Consider the following 15,237-nt stretch of genomic DNA (forward strand, 5'->3'; position numbering starts at 1 on the left):
TTAAGGATTGGAAAGGGGACGCGGGTGGCACTGTGGGTAAAACCTCAGTGCCTAGGACTTGCTGATCGTAAGGTCGGCGGTTCGAATCCCCGTGGCGGGGTGCGCTCCCGCCGTTCGGTCCCAGCTCCTGCCCACCTAGCAGTTCGAAAGCACCCCTAAGTGCAAGTAGATAAATAGGGACCGCTTACCTAGCGGGAAGGTAAATGGCGTTTCCGTGTGCGACGCTGGTGCTGGCTCACCAGTGCAGCTTCATCACGCTGGCCACGTGACCCGGAAGTGTCTTCGGACAGCGCCGGCTCCCGGCCTCTAGAGCGAGATGAGCGTGCAAACCCTAGAGTCGGTCACGACTGGCCCGTACGGGCAGGGGTACCTTTACCTTTACCTTTAAGGATTGGATACTTCTTGTGGACTTTTTGTGTGAAAGAGAAAATGAACTTGTAATATCTGGATTTGAAGATTAAAAAGATATTGGCTTATAGAAAACAGAATAGTTGGATGTTGATGAGTGAATACTATATTTAGCTGACAGAGAACCTTTTCCTCCTTTTTCTTTTGTATATCTTTGGATAAGTACAAACACCCCATTTTGACCCTTGTCATTGGCAGAGATAGCATCTCTCCGGAGGGATGTCTGTGCTCTTGGAGCTTTCTGCAGGAGTACTTGCAGGATGGGGGACGCAGTGGGTTGGGGTGTGTAGGTGCAGAAATGCTGTCCTGCATTTACTGCAGCTTCCTGTGGCCCAGTTGTTGACCAAACACTTGTTGTAGGGAGTTGACAAGTTGAGCTGTGATCTCCTCACTTGATTTGAAAGGCATGCTATACTATACTAAATAAGGCACATATACACAAATGCATCATGAAGTGGTGTAAAACACTTGCGTTTTGAGAGCTGAATTGATTTAACAATACTGTAGTTAACTCTCTTTCTCTTCCCTCAAACAAGGTCACGGAGTGGCCTGTGTACGTCTAAGGCCCCATCTGCACTATACACTTAAAAGCGGTATTGCACCACTTTCAACTGTCAAGGCTTCCCACAAAGAATCTTGGGAACTGTAGTATATTAAGGGTGCTGTTAGGAGGCTCCTATACCCCTCAAAGAGCTACAGTTCTCAGGGTGGTTTTTACAAGCAATCCCTTTTCCCAGGGAACTCTTAGCTAGTTGAGAGGAATTAGGGGTCTCCTAACAACTCTAATTCCCATTATCCTTGGGGGAAGCCATGGCTATTTAGGTACCTAATTCAGAATTCCCATCACCTTTCTCAAAGGTTGCTAGCTGCATTGAATGACCACAGGTTCCTCGCTCTTGCTTTAGATTTTTGGAAAAACAAGGACAGCTAAAACCACTAAAAAACCAGCACTTTATCTTAGGTTATATTTAAGTCATTTCATGATTATGATGTCTGTCATAGGGAAGTAGTCTGTTCCCCCCGTCACGTGTATGATGCTTTTTTTAAAAAAACAACAACCAACCAAATAGCATTTTATAATTGAAGCAGCCTGATGGTAAACCCGTGAGGAAGTTACCGTATTTTTCGCTCTATAACACGCACCTGACCATAACACGCACATCGTTTTTAGAGGAGGAAAACAAGGGAAAAAATATTCTGAATGAAACAGTGGACGTATCATTTTTGTGCTTCATGCTGTGGCCACAGACATGTGATCTGATGGTGAATTTGGGGTGACCCAATGCAAAAATCCTGAGAATCCCTGTGGATCCATGCTTTGTAACCACGTTTTTGCACCATTGCAGCCCCAGGCAACAGTGGGTGCGTGATTTTTTTTGGGGGGGACAGGCTGTAGCCATGGACATGCTATGTGCTCTGATGGTGAATTTTGGCTGACCCAATGCAAAGATCCTGAGGATCCATGTGGATCCATGCTTTGTAACCACGTTTTTGCACCATTGCAGCCCCAGGCAACAATGGGTGTGTGATTTTGGGGGGGCAGGCTGTAGCCATGGACATGCTGTGTGCTCTGATGGTGAATTTGGGGTGACCCAATGCAAAGATCCTGAGGATCCATGTGGATCCATGCTTTGTAACCACATTTTAAGTGGGGAGGGAAGGAAAAACACAGAAGGCTAAGAATGCAGGAGAGGGCTATAACGTGAGGAAAGGAAGGCAAAAGTTTTCCCCCACCCACCCACACAAGCCAGCCACTGTTTAAGGATTTCATCCTTTTAAATGGAAGAAAGCATATTTGAATGCTGTGTGTCCCCAAAAACAAAAAGCAGGAAGTCAAATCAGAATTTTAAGCCGAACCTGTAATCTCTCTTCCCTTCACAAACATTGTTCCCTCCGGAGCAGGGACAGGATAGAGCGACGCTCTGCTCTCCTCTCTACTTGCCTGGAGGGGAGGGGCTTTCCCTGCTCTTTGTTCGGACGCTCTGCTTTCCTCTCTACTTGCCTGGAGGGGAGGGGCTTTCCCTGCTCTTTGTTCCGTTTGAGCAAACACAGCAACGAAACAGAGCAGGGTGGGCAGTAAGACCCTGAGGCAGAATGCAGGAAAGCAGCTTCCTGTCTCACGGAGCTCCCTTCTCCCTGAAGCGCGGTTTGATTTTTGCCTCATTTTTCGGCTGCAGGGACCACACATTCGCTACATAACACGCACAGACATTTCCCCTTCCTTTTTAGGAGAAAAAATCTGCGTGTTATAGAGCGAAAAATACGGTATGTTATGAGCAAGAAGCCCTGTGTATTTCCCTCCCACCAATCTTTGCCTCTTAAAAATCCCCTTCTAAGGGTCAAACTAGATGTGACATTAACTGCTTTAAACTCTGGATTTTTCTCACCTGAACCCATGAAGCTGAGCAGTTTGGGGACCATCTGGGATGGGGAGAGGAGTTTAAATATATCTCAGAAGGCTGTTATTTGCATTTCAAGAATACCCCCCCCCCGAAAAAAAATATGGTGCAAAGAGTCTCTTGCGATTCTCCATAATAAAGAATTTAGACTGCTAAGATAAGTGTCTGCGAGATGTTGGGTTTATTGTGTTAGTTTTCCTCACGATAATGCTAGCCTTGCTGCCCAGATTTCTAATGTTCCTTTTATACTCCCGTGCCTGTTGTGTTACGGACTTGTGGCTTTTTTTGCATGTTCAGACCTTTAAACCTCCCCCTTGAATAAATTCAGACAAGACTCAAATTTTGGTTTGGTTTTTGGGCAGAATTTAGGCAACAACTTTATTGATTACAGCAAGTGAATGGTTGCATAGGCTCTGGTTCGACTGGCTCCCTGCGCCATTGCAGGTAGCGCTGACCCAGGGCACCAGCATAGGTCAGCCAAGGGTGAACACCTGGATAAGCAGAAAGCTGGGAACAGGCTATCTCCGTCCCCCAAATGCACCCCCTGGACTAAGGCACAGGCACAACCCCCTCACAGGGGTTGACCAAACCACTGAGTCCCTGGATTCCTTTAACAGAATACCCTTCACATAGGGATGGCGAGAGCTTTCTCTTATCCCTGTCACCTGAACCAGAGCCTATCCACAACCTTACAAATTGTGATGATTTGCTACGCGGCAGGCGAAATCCAAATGGCACCAGCCAAGTGGGGAAAATTCCTGCCATGCCCCTGTCCCAATGACAGACGACACACGACGGCATAGCAAGGTCAAGCGCACAGCCCTAAATATAGGTGGGTGTTCCGATGCACGCACCGAAAGAGGGAGCTCTGGGTCACGTGCATGGGCTTAAATAGGTCCCTCGAACCGTTTAGCTTGCGTCCCATTGACCTGATTAAACCCAGCATCAAGGGACCTACCAATTGGGTGTTGTGGCTAATCAATCAACCCACCCACAGCACAGGGTTTGGTTGCCAGGTCTCACCGCAACACGTGCCCTCATTAAGGGAGATCCCAATTTGTTTTGATATACAGTACATGTCATATGACATGTTGCCGCCACCCCCACCGCTTTCCACACATCCCCATAAGTCACTGTAGAGTGTTCCCAAATACTGCCTGTCAGAGCTGCTTCAAGATCCTAGCTCACAGAGGATCACGCTAGCCAGCGGTCATTAAGTAAAAGTCTTTATTGAGTTACAGTTTCCATTCCCAAGCTGCTGCGTGCAACTCTACGTCTAATGGCTAGATCGGCGAAGCTCCATCTGAGTCTCCGCCCCTTGTGCACCAACTTAATATCCTAGCCCTGCTCCACCTTTTCCGCCTGACTGCTCTCCTCTGGGTCCCTCTGCCCCCCGGGGTCTCTTCCTTCCGGGATTCTTCTGACGCCGACCCCCCGGAACTCCCTGTCTCCTTGCGCCGGGCTTTAGGACCTGGCTCCCTTTCCTGGCTGCCTACTGCGTCACTTTCCTGTGCATTTGAACTTGGCGCGCGCGCCCAACCTTCCACTTTCCGTCTGACCGTTTCTTTGCTCCCCGATGGAGGTGTGGCCACTCCTGACTCGTGCCCTCCCCCCTGTTGCGAGCTGCCAGCGCTTGATCTCTGGCGCTCTTCCTCTTCCCTGCTCTCTGGCTGTGACGCTGGTCCCGATTTCCAACTGCTCTCCTCTGAGTCCCCTCTGGCTCTATCTTCCTGGGGTGTCCCCCTAGGCTCCCCCCTTGCCCTGACCACTGGTGCTCCTTTCTGTGAATCTTCTGATTCACTGGAAAGACTCGGAGATCTCGGGTCGTCGTCATCACTCATCTTTTCTTCTGCCTCCTCCCCCTCGCTCTCTGTTTCCTCCCTTGCCCTTGCCTCTGCTCCTGAACCCCTGACACTGCCCAAAATTTCAAAATGTAGCTGTGGGGGTGTGATCCATGAGACCCACAGATGTTTACAAAACAAAACTCCCTAGAATTTCCCATGAAAACATTTCCCCCCCTTCTGGCAACAATTAATGCAGAAATGAAACCTATACTTCTGCTAGATTTTCAGAAGTGGCATTTCCATCCTTACATTCTAGGCAAACCTCCAGGGTTCACATGAAAGTTGTGGGAGGGGGCAGAGGGAAAAGTGAACTGGGAATAAATGTGAATTTTACCTTTGTACAGTAGGCTAGTGTCTTCACACTTTCATATTCCTCTCTATCCTCCAACCAGGATTTACTGCAGTTACTCACTGGAACTGATCTTCATTATATTTCTAAGTCATGGGCATAACCTGGGGAAGGGGGAGTAAGCGGGCATCTCCCCCCCCCCCCAATAAAGTAAAACAATAAAAATACTTAACTAACTGAGGTTCTGCCTCCCCCCCAACATGAAGCTTGCCCCCCCCAACATAAATCCCTGGCTACACCCATGTTCCAAGTCCTGAATTTTGTGTGACAAAGCAAGGGTGGATTTGATTTAAATCACTAGTCAGTAAGACTTGATTTACATCATTTTTTTAATGGAAAGACTCAATTCTTGCTGGTATAATCTTAATATTTACAACCAGACAAAGGTTTCATTTTTGGAATAATGCATTTTCAGAGTAGTTTTTACAGTTTTTTCAAAAATTACTGATTTGGTTATATTATTAGAAACACATTAACAGATAATTTTTTTTATTGATTTTTCCAAATTTTTTAGACAGACAAACAAACACACACACATTTTAACTGTACTTGATCCATCTTAGTAACATTGTTAAGTGACTTCCTCAAATCCCTCTAGCTGAATTTCAGTGTATTTCATTGTAACAGTTTTCCAAAACCAATTTTCTCATAAGATTAACTTAATCACTTAACATCTTTCTTTCTTTTCATTTTAACTTTAAACTGTTTATATTTGGACAACTTTTCTGCTGTACTTTATTGGAAGGAGAAAAATAATCATTTCCTTAATAAAAAATTTAACAATTTATTTAACTAAAACAACAACATTATAGCATATGTATCCATGTTTGTTAACTGATGTGGTTAAACAATTTATTTAACAAAAAACCTTATACTGAGTTTTAGCTAACATGAAAACAAATCCTTATTTCCTGATGAATAGCCTTTGGACTATAATATAACTTAAAAAGAAAACCATCTTTAGAAAGATTTTTCTTCCAAAAGCATTTTATTTTGAAAATCCAATTTAAATTAAAAAAAATCTGATTTAATTTAAAAAATCTGAGTTAAAAAAAATTATCCATTTTTTTATTAAAAAAATCATTGATTTTTATCACCCTGGTCAAAGCGAAACATCCTTTGTTCCCATAATGGGTCTCTAGCCTTCCTGCTTCTAATCTAGAAGATGAAGAAAGAGAAGCCAGACAGCAAAGGCCATACCAAAGCTATTAGTCACTTTAGGGCTCTCGCTATGTGATTTCTGTCATACAACTCTAGCTGTGTGTCAGACAAAGAGCTGCTTCACATATGCATTCATGCCACTTAGCCATAATGTGACACTTCGAGTATGTGAGCTGTAGCTTTTTAATTATAGATGGGAGAAAACTTTCACACTGCCTGATTTTCAGCTCACACAAAGCTTTTCAGCAGAGAGCGTTCACACCTTCAGCTGAGATTTCTCAAACACGCTTGTGAAAAGTGTGAATCGTGCTCAACTGGAGATGAAAAAGTTCTGGGAATTGTGAACTGGGGTTGGGTGGGAATATATTCCCCCTGTCCTAGATTCCCCTCCCTGTAAAAAATAATGGATATTTGGAGGGGGGTGGAATGGGAATATACGCAATGCTTATGACTCCAACCTAAACGTACGTTACTGATTTTGCAATGTTTTATTTAAATCCTAGTTAACATATGAAAATGTGCTATTTGACATATGGCAGAACAATCCCATGCATGCTTACTTTAGATATAAGACTCAGTCTGTTCAGTGGACCTTAATCCCAGGTAAGCACACAGAAAAATTCAGCCTCAAAAGTATTGTTGCATGCCACCCCAATCTCTGACCAGGGCGAGATTCCAGGAGTTCCAGGTGTTTATCTAGGGTTCAGTTTCCTTGAAATGAGGTGCAGCAGAGCCTGTGGCTTCTTTATGACATATGGTTTATTTACACAACCTGAGCCTAAGATGGAGGGGCTCACAGCATTAACACCCTAGTCACAGGCATGGCCAGACTTGACCCTCCAGCTGTTTGGGGGCTACAACTCCCATCATCCCTGACCACTGGTCCTGTTAGCTAGGGATGATGGGAGTTGTAGTCCCAAAACAGCTGGAAGACCAAGTTTGGCCATGCCTGCCCTAGAAAGTCTTGCTTTTCCCATAGCTACAGCCTTGGATTCCAGCAGAAATTGGGCATGGCTCTCACTCTCTGGCTTCTGCATACTTCTAGTGCAGCTCTCACACACATCTGGCTATTGTGCTTCTCACTACCAGTCAGGGGAGGGGAGGGGGGCACACTCATTTGCCCCTAATTTTATTATATTATGACCATTAACTTGCTGGGGAGCTTATCTACACCTTTCCCCCACTCTTTCCAGGCACGGTCTGTGATTTAAAGCTCTCTATCTGAGCACGATACGATACGATATATCTTTATTGTCATTGTCCCATGCAGGACAATGAAATTGCAAAGCACATACCCACACCCCCTTTCCTTTTTTTTTTGGCTAAGGAGTTTTCCACATGAAGACCTGCTCTTTAAAGCTGTATTGGAGCAAACGTCAATGCGCAGAAAACCCAAATTGATGTTTGCTCCGATTCAGCTTTAAAGAGTGGGTTTCTTTCCTGGGAAAGTACAAGGCAACACCACTCCCCCCCCCCAAAAAAAAGTTATTGGAAACAGAGCATTAAAGGGTGGACCTCTGCCTGGAAAGAGTGGGGCAAAATTTATGTGTGGGTAAGCTTGTCTAAGAAGCTTATCTGGCTTGTTCAATAATGGAATCCTCCATTAGATTTCAACCCTTGCTGGATTTAAGTCTAAGAGACTCGGCATTCAGGCCAACTGACCCTCTAAACTTACAGTGGTCTAATACCTTAGTTTTGTGCCATGGGGGAGATGTGAAAAGTATGACCACAAGAGAGGGGCTAGGTCAAAACAGCAACACTTGTGCATCCAAACTAGATCCAAGAAAGCAAGCAACAGTTCAGGAGCCATTAAGTCCCCACGAACACTTTCTAAGTGTAGGAATGCATGTTGGATTTGGGTGTTGTATGTGCCTATTGCACAGTATATGCAGGAATTGTTCTCCAAAGCCATATATGACTTGAACAATAAAGTTGGCCTTGGAGCTGCTGCAAAAACGGGCAAAGAGTTGCTCTTGCTTTGTATAAAAGCTCTAGAGCGAGCCAGGATTATTGTATTGTTAAGTCCTGCTAGCCCAATAGCAGGTGGCCTTCATGTATCATGGAACAGGAAGGATATCCTTTTGCAGTGAGAGATGGATAAACAAAACACCATAGCTTGACTTAAGCTGTGTTTTCCTAGCCAAGTTGAAATCTTGTAGAGAGCTGGCACTTGCAAATAACACCCTTAGCCCAGTCAAAGGAAATCCTGTCCTTTTGTGTTGGAGCCAGGGAGTGGGGTTGGTGTGTAGACACATCCGTAGTGGCTGATCTGAAAAGCAGCTGCTTGGATTTGAGAGTAGCGTTTTTTTTAATTACACCTTCACATTAGATATTATATCCCTTTACAATTTCTCCCCCTAGCTGAATAAGGTCAGGGACTGCATGGAAGCAGTCTCCTGGGGCTTGATCCGTCAGTTTAAGGCTTGCATATAAATGTCCCCTATTGTCTCCCTATTTGCTCTTCCTATCCCTTCCTGTCCCCAGTTCACAAATAATATCTGACTCTGCTTAATGTGCTGTGCATCTGAACTTGAAATATCCTTGAACACCTTATCTGTGGACCATGCCGGCAACCAAATAAACTTGAGCAGATTTCTGAACTCGAGTCTAGTAAAGAGGCATTTGTTTTGAAAAAAATACACTTTTGTATAATCAGAGAACTGCAGAAGGCATTGCTATTGCCTGCAATTATGTGTATATGCTGCTTTTCAAAGAACAAAGGGATATTATTCTGTTGGAACAGTGAGTTCTCCTGAAGAACCCAAGAAATTGCATAGGATATGCATGTGTGCAGGTAGGGTCTGTGTGAGAGCTGAACAGTTAGATCCAACTGTGAGTGTGTGCAGGCACAATTTAAAGATGATCCACATTAGCCATTGGTGCACATAAATCAATGCCAAATGTAGCATCATATGCCAAATGGGGTATTGCTTGGGTGACAGTAAGGTAAAGGAAAAGGACTCCCAAATGGTTAAGTTCAGTCAAAGGCAACTATGGGGTTGTGGCGCTCATCTCGCTTTCAGGTCGAGGGAGCTGGCATTTGTCCACAGACAGCTTTAAGGGTCATGTGGGCAGCATGACTAGACCGCTTCTGGCGCAACAGAACACTGTGACGGAAACCAGAGCGCATGGAAACACCATTTACCTTCTTGCCGCAGTGGTACCTATTTATTTACTTGTGCTGGCGTGCTTTTGAACTGCTAGGTTGGCAGGAGCTGGGACCAAGCAACAGGAGCTCACCCTGTCACGGGGATTTGAACCACCAGCCTTCTGATCTTCAAGCCTAAGAGGCTCAGTGGTTTAGACCACAGCGCCACCATTCCAGTATTGATGGTGCCAGTATTGATAGGCCCTTACCTGTACCACTTGGTTGCAGCTTCCTTCTGCACATTGTTATCTTGGGACTGTGTCCATGATTTTAAGCTTTACGTCTGACCACGCATACACCTTGATAATTAAAATGCAGGCTGCTTCATTACCAGAACAGCCCTATTAGAAACGAAACTGTGTAAAATACCAGAAATGTTCACCAGGACAAAAAATAAATAAAAATGCCTTTCCCAGTTCTGCCCATTTGTTTTCACAGAGAGCAAGTTACTCCTAACAAGCGGAAAGTCTATGAAGAGGGAAAAGGAAGCGTTTAGGGAACCAGGAAACAAAGTTTGGCTGCTGGGCAAGACAGCTGTGAACTTAGATAAACAAATCTCTTGAAGCTTAATCTAACAGCAACACTCATGCTGTACAGGTGCAGAAAGAATATTGGTTCTATGCATTTTGTTTGTGGTTGGTCTGTTTGTTAAGATGCAAAAAGGTGGAGACAATGGCTGGCTTGAATCCAGAGATTATTCATGTTAAACTTCGCCCTCTCCTGCCATCCCAAAGTAGAATCCCACCTACTGTAAGATCTGTGCAATTGTTTTGCCTGGTGCAGCTTGTGTGTATGATGGCGAATGCAAAGAACTGTTTCTGTGTATGTGTTCCAACAATCACAATGGCCAGACTGGGCTAACACATGAGCCAGGAAATGGGATGCTGTAGTTCCCTGGCTAACAGGATGTTTTCCTGATGCCTTCTTAGAGGCAGCCTTGACAAAGCTGATCTAACCATATGCTTGTAATGCTGGACTTGGTCAAATAATTCTAAAAGGCTTTGCACCGTACTCTTTGATTAAAATCAACACATTGGCTTACAATAAAATATTAAAACATAGTGGGCAGCATCGAACGTGCAAGCAGATTTCTTCTTGTGCAATGGCAGTTCTCTTTTTTCTCCTCCATTGCAGCCTCCTTGTGCACCCCAAAAATTTGCTCCAAGGAAATGGCTAGTGGTCAGGGATGATGGGAGTTGTTGTTGAGATTTTTTTACTGTAAAAAGCTAGTGATAAATGAAAACAATAATTCATGTGGCGCTATGGTCTAAACCACTGAACCTCTTGGGCTTGCCAGTCAGAAGGTCAGCAGTTCGAATCCCCTCGATGAGGTGAGCTCTCGTTGCTCTATCCCAGCTCCTGCCAACCTAGCCGTTTGAAAGCATGCTAGTACAAGTAGATAAATAGGTACTGCTGTGGCAGGAAGGTAAACGGTGTTTCCATGTGCTCTAGTTTCTGGCACGGTGTTCCATTGTGCCAGAAGCAGTTTAGTCATGCTGGCCACATGGTTTAGAAAGCTGTCTGTGGACAAACGTCGGCTCGCTTGGCCTGAAAGCGAGATGAGCGGCACAACCCCATAGTTGCCTTTGACTTGACTTAACCATCCAGGGGTCCTTTACCTTTTACTTTTAGAGAGAAGTACCAGAGGAAATTCCTGTTGTTTGGAAAGCGGGACAACCCTCCCTGATCTTGTAATACAGGTTACATGATTTTCTTTTATTGATTAGTATGAATCATTTTGTTTCATTTTGGGATTACTGATTGGATTTGTTAACTGTTTTAAGTGCCTTGAAGCAAAGAGAATAAATCAGATAAATAGACATCCCCTATGATGAGAATGTATTTTATTACAGTGGTACCTCGGGTTACAGATGCTCCGGTTACAGACCATTCAGGTTATAGACTCTGCTAACCCAGAAATAATACCTCGGGTTAAGAACTTTGCTTCAGGATGAGAACAGACATCGCATGCTGGCGGCAGTGGGAGGCCCCATTAGCTAAAGTGGTACCTCAGGTTAAGAACAGTTTCAGGTTAAGAACGGACCTCCAGAATGAATTAAGTTCTTAACCCGGGGTACCACTGTATTAATGCAAAGTCACTGTTCATTTCACAGCAGTCCTTCTACAAACCAGATTTCCCTTTTCATTGTTTTGTTTCAAAGGCCCTTCTTTATCACATTGTACATGCATAAAGGGTAAGGTAAATCACCTTACCCTTAAATTATCTAAATCACATGCATAGGTGTGATTTAGATAAGTAAGAGGAATACTTTCCTCCCTCCCTCTAACTAAAATGTAAGGCAAAGCCCTCGATTCCATTTTGTAGTATAGAAATTCTGTCTATGTATTTCAGTAAAATTGCCTCACTGTGTGGGAAGTTGCAGCTTTGGTGTGCCAGCTAGCCTTCTCCTCGTACCAGTTTGTCAGCTTTCGAAAAGGTTCACCCTTCCCACACCAAAGAAACTGGCTGTTGTCCAAAGAACAAACCTGTAGGGTGGCATTTAATTCCCAGAGAAACCAATACTCACTCTCTTTCTCTCTCTCTCTTTAACCCACAGGGAGCTGGAGGTGAGATTGCTTTTTGATAACATTTGCATGTTGTGGTTGCCTTCCTCACTTCTCTGAAACAAAATGGCTGCCTACAGTAGGCTCAATTAATTATTTTATTATTATTCTTTACTGCACTCTATTTCAGGGTGGGCATAAATGGAATCCCTCGCCTTCCCAGCGACAGGGATCCCTTCTGGCCGCAATAGTCTGCTGCTCATCAGCAATCTTGGGACTTCACAGGCGCTATGCTTCTAAGGCACCTGCCAAGAATCCTAGGAATTACAGTTTAAGGATGCTGGAGGTTGTAGCTCTGCAAGATGTAAACTACACTTGCCAGGATTCCTTGCTGGGGGAGAAGGGGATGATGTACTTTTAAATTTATGATATGTGTGCAGCCCTAATTGGAATGGTTGCTGTGGTGTGCAGTCTGCAAAATTACCTTCGAGTTCCACATGTTATGGGGTGCAGGGGAGCAGTGGCGGTGGAAGTAAAGGTAAAGGGACCTCTGACAGTTAAATCCAGTCACGAATGACACTGGGGTTGTGGCGCTCATCTTGCTTTACAGGCCAAGAGAGCAGGCATTTGTCCACTCCGCAGACAGTTTTTCCAGGTCATGTGGTCAGTATAACTAAGCCGCTTCTGGTGCAATGGAACACCGACACCAGAGCAGCACACGGAAACACCATTTACCTTCCCACCGGAGCGGTACCTATTGATCTACTTTCATTTTTTGGTGTGCTTTCGAACTGCTAGGTTGGCAGGAGCTGGGAAAGAGCAAGGGGAGCTCACCCTGTTGTGGGGATTTGAACTGCCGACCTTTTGATCGGCAAGCCCAAGGCTCAGTGGTTTAGACCACAGCGCCACCCGCTTCCCCGGCAGTGGAAGTACCTGCTTCCATTGTGCTGGAAGGTTCTGTGTGACTGCAGAGGAGGTGCTTTGCATGCAGAAGGTCCCAGGTTCCATCCTCTGCATGTCTAGTAGATGCAGCTGGGAAAGACCTCTGCCTGAAGAGCTGCTGTCATTCAGAGTAAACAATACTGGACTAGATGGGCAAATAGTGTGCTTTAGTAGAAGGCAACTTATGCCTATGTTAATGTTGGTTTTATTATTTAGATTTACATGGCACCATCAGTAGCATTTTCTAGGCATGCCAAGGCTTATTTGGGCGTAGAATAGTCAAGGAGGGTGTAGTTTGTCTGCCTAGGATTGTGTTGTTCAATCTGTTCTGGATGGGACTTGCACACTTCCTAAAGGAGCAGGTTGGCAGTCAGGTTTTCCTGTCAGTGGCCTCCCTTTTTCCATTGCCTTCTTTTTCTGTGGAAAATTTTCCATTTCATAATTTCCAAATTAGGTCCCCCTGTCCTAGAGAGTAACCCATTGCCTATGGGCCAGATTTTGACCCAGCATGGGTTCCAGTTTGGTCTGCAATGCCATTCCCACCCCAAACCACACCCACCTGCCCCTATACCTGGTATCACATACCATGTGGCATCATAATGGGGCAGGTAGAAACGTAGCTGGATTGAATGCACGGCTGAGTTCTACATTGTCTGTGGCACAGTGTGCCTTAGAGCAGTTCAGACTGATTCATCAGCTGCTATCTGTTCTAGGCAGATAGCCTAGAGCCTCAGTCGTCCTTGCTCTCGTCACCTCTATTTGAATATGGCAATGTGTTGTATGTGGGGTTGCCTTAGGAAACGGTTCTGTAAATTCAGCTAGTTGTTCAAAACACAACCATGAAGCTGCTAACTGGGACCAGTTAGTGGATAACATGTCTCAAGTCCTGGCTTTCAGTTTGTTTCTGGGCTCAGTTTAGTTCTGGTGCTTACCTTTCAAAGCCTCTCAGGGCTTGAGACAAATCTGAAGTCCTATCTCCATGTGAACTTGTTGAGACACTGAGGTCCTCTTCGGAGACCCTCACCTTAATTCCTCCACCATTGGAGGTACAGTGAGGGGGCATTTTGGGTAGTGACGCTGTAGTCTAAACCACAGAGCCTAGGGCTTGCCGATCAGAAGGTCGGCGGTTTGAATCCCCGCTATGGGGTGAACCCCCGTTGCTCGGTCCCTTCTCCTGCCAACCTAGCAGTTTGAAAGCACGTCAAAGTGCAAGTAGATAAATAGGTACCACTCCGGCAGGAAGGTAAATGGCATTTCTGTGTGCTGCTCTGGTTTGCCAGAAGCAGCTTAGTCATGCTGGCCACATGACCCGGAAGCTGTATGCCGGGTCCCTCGGCCAATAAAGCGAGATGAGCGTCGCAACCCCAGAGTTGTCCGCAACTGGACCTAATGGTCAGGGGTCCCTTTACCTTTTTACCCTGCTTGTGAAACCATCTCTCTCCCAACTGGCATTGACTCTGATGACACTTCAGTGACAGGCAAATGTAGTCCTTATTTTCCCAGGCCTTTTAAATTAAACTGTTAGTCCTGGCAATTGGATCTGTGATGGTCATAAATGGTTGGTTGTTGTTGTTCTGTAAGAGTTCTTCTATTTATTCTTTGTTAGCGTAAGCCACCCTTGGAATGTGGATGGAGGGTGAGGTAAAAATATGTAAAGCAAACAGCATGTCACAAAGTAGCTGTCTAAGCTGCACTGGGTGTCTCGGCATATACCGTATTTTTCGCCCTATAGGACACACTTTTTCCCCTCCAAAAAGAAAGGGGAAATGTGTGTGCGTCCTATGGGGCGAATGCAGGCTTTCGCTGAAGCCTGGAGAGTGAGAGGGGTCGGTGCGCACCGACCCCCCTCTCTCTCCAGGCTTCAGGAGAGCCCCACCGCCAGCCCCGCAAGCTCGGGGGACAGCGGGGAGGCGCAGCTGGGCTCCCACGGCTTGCGGAGAGCTGCCTGTTCTGGGGGGGGGGGTAAATAAAATTGTTTTCCTTTATTTCCCCCCCCCCCCCAAATCTAGGTGCGTCCTATGGGCCGGTGCGTCCTATGGGGCGAAAAATACGGTAGATCTTGCAGTCTCTACAACGCTAAAACTCTCAAATATGGGGCAGAAGCTGTGCCATTTCACAAATATGGGGCAGAGCACATAGCAAGCCAGGAAGTGGAATGAAAAGCAGCATAACTGTCATTCACTAGAGCGTGCCAGTCTATAATGCATGTATTTTGTCGTGTGCATACTTTTCATTGTTGTATGTCAACATGAAAGCTTTTATTATGATGCAGGAAGAACATAATATATGAAATGATCTTCAGTGCTATGCTGATCAAAAGCTACCAGTTTGTAGACTTGAAGACTATTTGCACAGTGCTCCTCAGCAGTTTAATAAGTCTTCAGTTTTAATGGGTAAGAGTGGCTCCCTTCTATAACTTTTTTATTTCTGAAAAATGAAATTTGGGTGGAGACTAAGCAATCCCAAATGATTGGCTAAGGT

This window comes from Podarcis bocagei, assembly GCF_964188305.1.
Source record: "Podarcis bocagei genome assembly, chromosome: 5".
Taxonomy (NCBI): Eukaryota; Metazoa; Chordata; class Lepidosauria; order Squamata; family Lacertidae; genus Podarcis; species Podarcis bocagei.